Source organism: Patagioenas fasciata, chromosome 6 (genome assembly GCF_037038585.1).
Source record: "Patagioenas fasciata isolate bPatFas1 chromosome 6, bPatFas1.hap1, whole genome shotgun sequence".
In the NCBI taxonomy this organism is placed as follows: Eukaryota; Metazoa; Chordata; class Aves; order Columbiformes; family Columbidae; genus Patagioenas; species Patagioenas fasciata.
This window is the reverse complement of record NC_092525.1, coordinates 15,833,474-15,844,532: the sequence shown is the minus strand read 5'-3', so window position 1 is coordinate 15,844,532 and position 11,059 is coordinate 15,833,474. Positions and strand designations below refer to the sequence as shown.

At 50.7% G+C, this 11,059-nt stretch overlaps 1 long non-coding RNA gene across 1 annotated transcript; it reads left to right on the top strand.

Annotated features, from left to right (window-relative positions):
* The first annotated feature begins 6,452 nt into the window (after positions 1-6,452).
* On the top strand, positions 6,453-10,678 carry LOC139828207 (uncharacterized). Its single transcript, XR_011739576.1, has 3 exons — positions 6,453-6,584; positions 8,962-9,020; positions 9,928-10,678. It is a non-coding gene; the product is annotated as an uncharacterized lncRNA (long non-coding RNA).
* Positions 10,679-11,059: the final 381 nt, after the last annotated feature.

The following is an 11,059-nucleotide window of genomic DNA, read 5'->3' as shown; positions in this document are numbered from 1 at the left end:
GAGCAGCTGTTCCTGGGGAATTGCAATAACCTTGCAAAGAGAGGAGGGAAAGAAGGTCAGGAGGAACAGGCATTATCTTCCTTCCTCACTCCCAAAGGGATTTTAGCCCTGACTTTTAATAACAGGCAGGAAAGAAGCAGACTTTATGCTTACCCAGAGGAAAAGGCCCTAATAGCATAAAAGATCAACTAGAAAAAACCCTTTTTATCTCGCTTTGCCATCTGCATGGAGACTGCCGTGCCAGGGACTGCAGCCCCCACTCTGAGCCTGCCCTGGACCCTCTGTGGTGGGTGGGGTCCTGGCTGGCACAGGGGATGCTGATGCCACTTGTCTGGGTGTGATTTGCTGGTGGTGTGTCTCAAAACAAGCGAGGTCTCATGAAGCCACAGGTATTGGGGAAGAATAAATTTGGGTTGTCCATCTGCAGCTCCTCAAATCTCTCTCAGATATGTAGCATGCCACATGAAGAAGGGGTTCCTTGTCTTTTCTTGATGCCACTTCAGAGATGGCTGCAGGTACTTAGCTGCATTGCTCTCTTTGATCTGGTCTTCTGACCACCAAGCATCAGTCTTGTTTGGTCTGGCCAACATCAGCAGCCACCTTGATCATTTCTTGGTCCATCAGGTGGGAGGAAGCTAATGAGCTGAGAGAAACGAGCCTTTCTGAACAGGGGGCTGACACTTTCTTGTGTTTTGGTCTAATCCCTAAACTGGTTTCTTCTCCAGAGGGTTTCCTGAGGGCTGTCAGGTGGCATTTCGGGACGGCGAAGTGCATGCCCAGCTCCACAGGATGGGGATGGGCACACGCCGCCAAGCTTTGACGGATGAAGACTGTTAATATTGAACATATAATTATGCTGGCCAAGACCGAGAGTCCTTCTGCGGCGATGCGTATGGAGGGCATCAATATTAAGGCAAGTTTCTAAAAGTATCTGGAAGGTGAACTGAAAGACATTTTGGAGGTCCAAGGCTGAATTTTGGGACTCTGCTGTGCCACAGCTGGTGCCAAGAAGGTTCTTGCTGGCAGCGCAGCAGAGAAGAGAGCTGCTTTCCCTGAGTTTTTCAAGATGTCTCCATTCCTGATGGTTAAACAAGGAGACAGGCACGGCCACCCCCTGCTGCTGAACATAGCCTTTCCAAAATCAGCAGGCAACCCTTCGTGTAATCAGGGGGTTTCTAATACAAGTTATTCTCACCTATGCCCTCTGTTCCTACAGCTGGGACTTTAAAAGGTACTTCTGGTACCATGGGGTGAAACTGGGGGACTGGGACCTGGAAATTGTGCTGGGAACACCCAGCTCACTAGCAGGAACTTTCTTTCATGGAGGAAAAGGAATAATTTCTTACTATCAAAAATTAATGAAAACTTGAAAAATCTCTACCAGATTTATTTATTGCCTCATCTATTAAAATAGCCACATATCTATTCAAGTGTGGGGGTTGTACTTTGTCTTACCTTTTCCATGAGTTACAAACTACATTTCTTTTTTTCAGGGAGAAGATATTGCTGAGTTTCTCACAAGGGGAAAATGTGCTGGAGGAGGCTGAGGACACAAGTTGTCATTGCAGCAGTTGAGCAGCACAACCGTCCTCTTGCCACCACCGTCCTCTGACCCTGCCAATGTCTTGATGGCAAATGCCAGCTGACAACCCATTCCCGTCACTGCTGGTGAGCCAAACTTAGGGCTTTCCCCATCTCTAAACAAGGAAAACATCCACTGCTGGTGAGTGCTGGTTGGGTTAAAAAAGGTCAGAGGTGCTCTGGGATCCCTGAGACACCAGCAGACCTGCCTGCACTGAACCTCTCAAGGGACTGATGGGCTGTTTCTAGCAGGTTTTTCCAGCATTTGTGCCTGTGTTTCTGTGCTGTGTCATAAAGGAGCCACATGTACACACATGCACATACAACCTCCTGTACCTTTCTTGCTTTGCATTCAGTGAAACTGCTCGCATTAAACATAAGCTCCAAGTTTCTGCTAAGCTAGCCCAGTGCAGGAGCTGATCTGTTTGCGATGTGACATACTTTGCTATTTGAACACCAGATGCCCCAAAACATGTTAATTCAAACCCCAGAACAGAAACCACCTCTATTTTTCCTTTCACTTTGTCTCACATTAAGTTGCACACTCAGAGCAGTACAAGAAATTAAACCCGCTTCCCACACCTGTAGCCCTGTGTGTGACTGTACCTGGGACTTTGCCACACACCCTGGCTGCAGCCTGGGGTTTCCGTCTGTACCCAGGAGACATCAGACGGAACAAATGTCACAGGCTTGCAGGTGCTTGTTGAAAAAACCTGTAATGGGAGCTACCATCGAACCAGAAACCCGATGACTGTGTTTAACCTGGTGGGGGCAAGGAGGGGCAGCCCCCAGGACTCTCGCTGTGGGAGCCCCCTGGAATGCTTTACCCAGGGCTTGCCATTCCATGCCCCACTCCAAACAGGCAGGGATACCTTAGCGAGGGAGACCAGCAGATTTACTTGTGAATAAACTTCATTTAGAAGTTAACCATAATAGAGCGAATACTATTTGCTGAGCTTGATATTACTCACAGCCACTTCTGCATACAGTAAGTGCCAGTTTTGCTAGAGCTGCATGTGCCCTGTGAAACCACAGGGAGCTGGTACCTTCGTCCACAACACAGGGCTGGTTTTAACTTTCTGCAGTATTTTTTTCTCAGCATGAATCAAGCGGAGGATGGTTAGAGCCATGGGCACAGCTTGGTACCATTGGGGCCAGCAAGTGAGTGGGGCTCTGCTGTGGCTGGCGGAAAACCCAGGTCCCACTGCTGAGGACTCTCTTCCTCAGGGAATGGCAGGAGAGGAGGTGTGGGGGGCAAAAGTCATCACTTTATTATTTTTTATTTGTAAACTCATCAGCCCGCGGCCACTAAAGGGCCCAGTTCGGCAGGGAGGTACTTTCTCCCCTGCATCCCATGGGTGGATATTTTCCTGTGGGAGCCCCAAGACCTCTACACCTCTCCTGCCCCCTCCCCACTACAGCTCAGAAAAAGCTTTATTTATACTCATTTAGCTGCTTCCCTTCTCCCTAATAGAAATCATTAACCTTCTTGCTTAATGAAGAAGAGAACTGGGGGGGAAGATTGGGGAGTGCTGGGGCTGGCAGACCCCCTCCCAGGCTGCTCTGCTGACTCCCTCAACTGGCTGAAAATGTGATTTTGAATTTGGCCACTGGGAGTTTAAAAAAAAAAAAGAGAAAGAAAAAAACCCCTGAACAACTGTGTCTTGGTTGGGGGGCTGGCGGGGTACAATTCCTCATGCCCCCTGGGGCTGTGGTGGGGCTGACGCCGGCATTTCATCTCAGCAGAAAAGTCATCGGCTCTGACCATGGGGAGGGCTTTGCCCGCCAGGTCCCACTTTGCTCCCCTATATTTAGCCCATTATGAATATGGAAGAGCATTGAAAATGATTCGCCCAGACATCCCTCTGTCCAGCCAAATAACGTCAAAGGCGGGAGCAGGGATGGGAGCTGCTCACCCTGACAGGGGCCCTGGCCTTGTGGGTTGCAGAGTGGGGTCCCTGCAACCGTGTCGGGAGGTAAAAAAAATCACACCCTTGGCTTTAGAGACCCCCATCATGTGTGTTTAGGGGGTGCTTTTGGTGGGTGCTGTGGGAAGCTGGTTGGGGAAGTGCTGCAGTGTGCCAAGCAGGCACCCGGGGTCTCAGCTGGCTTTGGAACGGGCTGCAGCGAGGACGCTGCGTGGTACCCAGCTGCACGCCGCGTTCTATCAACACAAGGGCACAGCGGCCACATCCCTCCCTCCCTCCCACGGCTGACACCGCCCGGCCGGCTGGGCATGGCCCCGGCCAAGGGACACGCAGCCTGGGAACTGCTGGCGCTTGCTGCTTCGCATCCAGCTCCCTCCTCTCTCTGGCAGAGGGGAAGAGGGATGCCGCGGTCCTGGCTGGGTTTGCTGATGCTGAGCTCAGGGTCTGGCATCAAACATGTGCTGAACATCTTGGGTGTGGGACCTGACAGCACCTGGTTGTTCCTCTGCCACACTTTCCTGGGCCACTCTGAGCAGTGAGCACCTTTTCCCAAGGTGAGCTGCCCTCTCTTCTGGGAGGCCAAACTTGCCCCAAAAGCATTTGGGCATCCTCCTATCTCTCCCTCCATGGGTGTCTGCCCCTTTTCACCCACTGTTTTCCTCCCCTTTGTAAGGAGTGTCACTCCATCCTGACAGCCACGCACTGAGGGGAGATAACATGAGGGGGACAAACCCCCTCTCAGAAGAGCCCCCCCAGCTCAGTTGGGTTGGGGTTTGAAGAGTGCTTTGCGCAAAACATTACTATTGCTTTTGGGCATAGCGGAAAAGAGGGAAAACAGCTTTATTCAAGCTGTTAATGAAATGTCATTTGCAATTCACTTCCACGGCCTTCACGTGGCGGATCCACAGCACCCCCAGGTTGTACCGGCTCATGGGATGGGAGGGGGTGTTATTTTGGGGGAGACATTTTTGGAAGGGGAGAAAATGCACAAAAGCATTGAAACACAACTGCTGTGCCCCCAGGGCTTGGGGGCTCTGTTTGCCTTGGCTGCTGCTGCCAGGTGAAGTGGCTCAGTGTCCCCTCCCAGTTCAGGGGACACAGTGGGGGTCAGCAGAGACCTGGCAGAGCAACACACCTTTTCTGTGGGGTCTGGCCCCAGAAACCCTCTTAGGTTTTATTTTTCCCTTCATTTTGTTGCACATCTACCTTCCTTGCATTGCATGTGGGCAGCTAGAGGAGTGCCCTTGCCTTTCCTCTCCCCACAAGGCTTGATGACAGGGTTCGGAGCCCCCTTTTCCATCCTCCCCCCTCCCCCCTTCTCCACCCTTTCCCAATTTCTGAGTGATCCTCTGCAGCCGTGAGCAGGTTTAACTAATCTTTCTGTCAGTGGGGTACTTTATGGAAATTGAAAACTAATTAACGTTCATCTCGGCAGCTAATCGCATAAAAAGCCTACTGCGTTGGCCTCCCTGGTCTTAAAATAATGATGGCACGTGAGCAGGAGCAGGGAAGATCTCAGTCAAGCCCACCAGAATGGGATGCCTGTGGAGACAGAGCTGAGATGCCCCTGAAATCACGCACCCCGGGATGGGCCACCTTCTGCTGGTGTTGGACCTGGCTCCTGACCCACTGAACCCATCTTGCCCATCTGACGGCTCTTCCCTCTGGCTACCTGAACCCAAGAGGTGAGGAAAAGGCATTTTAGGGAAGTTTGGGGTGGTGTGGGGCTGGGAAGGTGGTGGTGATATGTGGTCAAAGATTCTCTTGCCTGCAGTGACACATTCGGCTTTAATTGCTCCCTGATGTCCCTGGCTGCTGGCGGCTCTGCATCAGAGATGTCACATTATAGTCATGCGTGAAGAACTAATGGTCAAGGGTGACACCACCAACAAAACATCCTTGGGGAAGCGGTCAGTGGTGGTGGGGGATCAAAGGGTAGGAAGAGGGGCTGGGGGCTGTCCCCTGTACCAAAGAGAGGTAGCTCAGGTGTGACAAACTAGGGTCTGAAGGACACTCTTGGATGCACAGCTCCCAGGACAACTGTGGGGGCACCAACCTGTCCCCTTGGGCATCTGTATCCTCCTGCACCCTGTCTGGGATGCTGCTGTGCCTGGGCTGGCTGGCATCTACCAAGAGTTGAAGGGAAGACCTGGATGTGCCCCCATGCCAGTACAAGAGGTTAACTGGAACAGCGTGGTGAGGTTGCTTTTTCGGATGCTGCCAACAAGATTTACCCCAGCACATGTGTTTGCAGGCGGTTCTGCACTGAGACTAGCGTGGTGCAAAGTGCCCTTTCCAGATGTCCTTGTCCCCAGGGACCGCGGCAGTACACGAGCTCCTCTTCTGCTCTCCAGCAGCATCAGCATGATCCCAGTTCACATTTGGCTCGGTGCTCCTGTTTCCAGTTGCTTCCCACCACGCTGCTGCTGGCCCCCACCGCTGCTCTAGTGGGATGGGGCAGCAGCTCCCTGTCCCCCATCAGTGGAAGAGGCTTGGGGGCAGCCAGGCAAGGTGGCCACACTGCTGGGACATGGATCAACCTACCGGAGAAGCAGCTCTGGCCACAGCCATCCTGCCGAGAGACACAGGGAGGGCGGAAGAGTTATTGCTGCAGTCACACACCAGCTATTACCTCCCAACAAAAGGCAGCGTCTGCAGAGCCGGGAGAGAGCCTGAGGACAGGGACAGCCCTGATGACCTTCAGAGGACGTGCAGCAGACAGGCCCAAGCCCTGATCGCCCCAGACAGGTACGCCCCTGGGCACCCCTCCACCTGGCCTGGCGCAGCGGGGGCCTCCTGGGAAGCCCCACAAGCCTTCAGCCGAGATCAGCTTCAAAACCTCTTCACTAGCCCCTGGCTCGGGTGTTGTGTGGTTGTTTTTTTCTCTTCTTTTTTTCCCCTTCCAGCTCACATCAAGCTTTCAGGTTTCTGCAAGGAGGAAGACGCGATGATTTTGTTGGCGCTTAGCTGCTGTGAGGTGCCAGTACCAAGTCTCATGATGGAATTCGGATACATCCCTGCAAAGCATCATTTTCCAGCCCAACTCTGGCAGCCAGAGCAAGGAACCTGCTTATAGTAAGTGGGGATCAAGGTAAGGTGACAGCACCAAAGACCTGGGGAGCAAGCTGGGGCTCTCACCTTGAGGCTATGGGGTCAGGGTCACACACCAACATGATCCCAGCACAACTTTAGGACATTCAGACTCAAGGAGCAATCGTAGTGATGTCTTCGTGCTGCCTCTCATCCCAGAAGCAAAGCTATTCAAGGGTATCCCTGTGCCATGGATAGGAACAACCTGTAGACAGAAATTACAGCCTAGCTGGGTCTCTGGCCCAAATTCACCCTGGTGAGGTGTTGGGGTGCATCTGGAGAGCAGGGGAAGCACCATCATCCCTATGAAGAGCTGGAGAGGAGCAAGTGGACGGGCTAAATGAAGGTGGGGAGTGAGTTGTCAGCAAATGTTAAAAAAGTAAAAAACAAACCGGACTTCAGAGCCAATTAAATTTGTATAACGTGAGAGAAGTGCTGGTTAAAGACGTGGTAGCGGCTGAATTTTGTATCCATTTATTTAAATGCAGTTTTTCTTGGGAGCAGAGTACACGCATATCATTAGCGCCAAATACCTTTGATAAGCTGTCTCCACTAGTATGCCAGAAAGAGCTTAAGTAATTTTGCTTTGTAGTGAGCCAGGGAGGTTCCCAAAGCCTTTTCCTCCAGCCGGCAAGAAAATAGGTCTTGAGATACAGGTACAAATACGGGTGGGTGTCCAGGCAGGGGCAGCATGGCTGGATTGTCCCGTGCAGGGAAGTGCCACCAAACGGTGTGTGACCTTGGAGGGATCCATCCAGCCGTGATGTCCGACACCACTTAGCTGGTGGGGAGGAACTTTCAAAGCACATTGTGTGCACGAGCTCCACGTGAAGCATCCCAGGAGAATCGGGGCTTTCCAGAGCTAGAGGGTGGCTGCCTCCCCAGGACACAGGTGTCCATTGTCACAGCAGTTACAAATCCCAGGGGTTTTGTAGGTCCTGGGAGTAAGCACACTACCCTTCTGCCTATATACATACACAGGTATGTATGTAAAACCATTCTATCGATTATTATATTTATGTCTTCTGTTTCAAAGAGGGGTCACAGCTGTGTAGCTGATGGCCCTTTGGCACAGCAGACTTTTCCATGCTGGAAACAGAAGCGATTTATCGAAGACCTCTGCTCAGCACCAGGCAGCTGGCAGCAGCCGTGGCTGGGACCCTGTGTCCCCGTGCCACCCCCCAGCTTCCCTCACAAACCTCTTAGTCCCGGGTTAATTAATCATCACCAAATAACCTGCATGGCTGCAGCTGGGCTGGCAGCTTCACCTTCACTTCTGTCACGATGGCCTCTGTCCTGGGGGGGCTGCTGCCCAAATGCAGCCCCTGGAGAAGGGGACTGGTCAGGAGATGAGGGCAATTGATAAGAGACGGATCTTGATAGGAGAGGGGTCTTGACAGGAGCAGGGTCTCATTAGCATGGCCCTTTTTGTTTAACTGGGACAAGTGTTATGTGCAGTGGCTGCACATGGTCCAAAGGATGAGGTTTTTGGGGCATCCTGATGGGATTTACCCACTTAATGCCCCAGTCAGGCTCTGGAAATGCTGCAATACATTTCAGGAGCTGAAATTTCCTGCGTTTTGCAGCATCTCCCTGGGGTTTTGCCTTGGCTGAGCACTGGCAGGGGGTGGTGGGGACCCTCCATAGGGTGTCCCCTATAGCAGCACGGCCTGGCTGCTGGGCAGCTGGCAGGCAGGAGAAGCATCCTCCTTCCTGCATCTACCTGCACCCGGCCAGCCTGAACAGGTGCTTCTGTGCCACAATAAAAGGTTAAATATTTTAATAACCATTAGCCACATGTTGAAGGTAAAATGAGCTGCTTGCTTTCACTTTTTTTTTTTTTTTTTTGGTATGTAAATGAACAGAAAGCTTATTAACGAGATGAGAGGCTGGAGCCTAATTAGCAGCAGGACGAGGGAGCTGCGCTGGAGCTGAGTCAGCGAGTGGGAGAACTGCTGGTGCGGCCCTCGGCAAACGCCGCAGCCGTCCCTGCCATCGCTGCTCACCGCTTCCACTTCGCCCCAAAAAACAGGAGAATCAGGCAAAACCCAAATTCTGGAAGGACCAGGGGAAAACGCTTTGTTCAAGGTCTTGCTGAGGCTGCCCTGGGGGAGATGGAGGCTGTGTGGGTCACTCAAGTCACCAGCCTCAGTTTCCTCTCCATCCTGATTGCATTGCAGCTGGGATTTTATGGGTTGATCTGAAATATGTTTCCAGGTATATACTGAATATTTAGGGTCAGCACCACCCAGCCCTGTAGGGATGGACAGGGCAGTATTTGTGGTCTGTGCTACTTTAATCCCTATATGATTTGTTTTAGTGAGTATTTGCCTCTGATTATGTTTCTTTTCTCCTTTTGTAGCATCCTTGCCCCACAAACAGCTCAGAAGAAAACAAAGGAAAAGAAAGTGCAAAATCAGGGTAATGTTATTATTATGTTTTTTAAAATCATCTTTATTTTCTCCCATACTTTCTTGTATCACCTTTTCCACGCTCAGGAGGTTACTTGAAGCTGAGGAAAGGCCAAATGTGCCAGGGTGCAGGCAGGGGGACGGGGATTTGCCTCCAAATGCAGAGCTGTCAATGAACCCCTCCTGTAATTTGCACCTTCGGAAGGCGACAGCAGCCCTGCGGCCCCATCTTTCATTTGCATTTTTAATTAGCCGGGCTCTCAGCTGCCCTGCCCTGGGGCCAGCAATGGCTGTACGCAAATGGGGTTGATTTTGGGGGTGGATGAAGGGTTTTAGTGTTTTAGTGGCCCACGGGACCGGAGACCTGGCAAGGAGGTGATGACATTCCTCCTTCTTTTTCTTTTTGTTTGCTGTGCATTTCTTCTGCTTTGTCTTGGACCAGCCCTGCCTCTGTGCCCACAGCACCCATGGCCGTGCAGAGCCAGCGCCCACCCATCTTCCCCTCCTCTGGGCTCCTTCCTCACCATCCTCCTCCTCCTCTCCCGACACTGAGCACCCCCAGGGTCCCCTTTCCCGCACAGTCCTGGAGCAGCGCTGCCGCATCAGCACCTGGAACAGCCAACACGCACTAGGATGCTGCGAATTCTCATATAAAGCTATTAAAACTCTACTTCATGAGCAATAATTAAAAGGTGTAGTGCAGGCAGGGTATTTATTTTATTTTATTTTATTTTAATTTTAATTTTTAAAAACTTTAATTTTATTATTTAATTTTATTTTTATTATTTTATTTCACTTTATTTTTTATTTTTTAAAAAGAAATTTTATTTTACTTTATTTTTGTTACTTTTTAAAATTTTTTATTGTATTTTATTTACTGCATTTTTTTACCATTCCATTTTAATTTTATTTTCCAGGCTCCTACACCCACCACACCCAAAGGATGAGCAGCACCGCCCCTCCACACCATCCCACAGTGCCAGCAGAGAAGGGACCAGGGGACGGCCACCACCCCCCTGCCCACCCTGCCTGCATCCAAGGCACAGTAAAATATTTTACTACAAAGCAGAATTACTCCAAAGACTGATGGGCTGACTTGCGAGACCCACTCACATTTATGGAGGTCGTAAGTTATAGACTCCCGGTGAACTGGAGGAAAACATAACCCTCGCCTTTTATTGGTGAAACTTCCTGCCGTATATTAAACTCTCCAGCAAACAGACGGGGGCTTTACTGCAAACTATAACTTTAATGCCTCCCAACCCTTCGGTTAGTTTGGAGGGTTTATGAATAACCGGGGTGTGCTGCGCCCTTTCCTGCCGGCGCTTTGCCACGGTGATGGTGATGATGATGGTGATGGTGGTGGCTCTTGGCTGGAGCTGCCGGCGTGGGGATGGGAAGAAAAAAATCTGCGTTGTTCAGGGTGGGACTTGTGAGGAGCTTGGGAGGGACCTGGCGCATCCCGGGGCATCACCGAGCTGCACGCTTCTGCTCACCAAAAGCCTTTAGAAGCTTCTGCCATGGGCATCTACAAGCCCTAGTGCATGATGTGTCTTCCCCCCGCCCCCTTTTTGGCTTAAAATATTATTAGGTTGGTGCAAAAAGAACTGCAGTTTTTGCATTGTTAAAATTTGCTGTTTGATATGGGAATACATCCTTAAATGTGGTTATGTTATACATTATTTTAATGCACTTTTCTCCTTTTATGTTTTTTTGCTACTGACTTATTACCTGCTGTTCAGTTTATATTTATTTTAGACTGCAGAAATGATGTTGGACAAAACCAAATTTGATTGATTTTCTTATATGAGTTCAAAATGGGTCGTAAAGCAGCGGAGACAACTCACAACATCAACGGCATGTTTGACCCAGGAACTGCTACTGAATGTAAAGTGCAGTGGTGGGCCAAGATGTTTCGCAAAGGAGCCAAGAGCCTTGAAGATGAGGAGCGCAGTGGTGGCCATTGGAAGGTGACAATGACCAAATGAGAGCAGTCATCGAAGCTGATGCTCTTACAACTACACAAGAAGTTGCCAAGGAACTAAATGT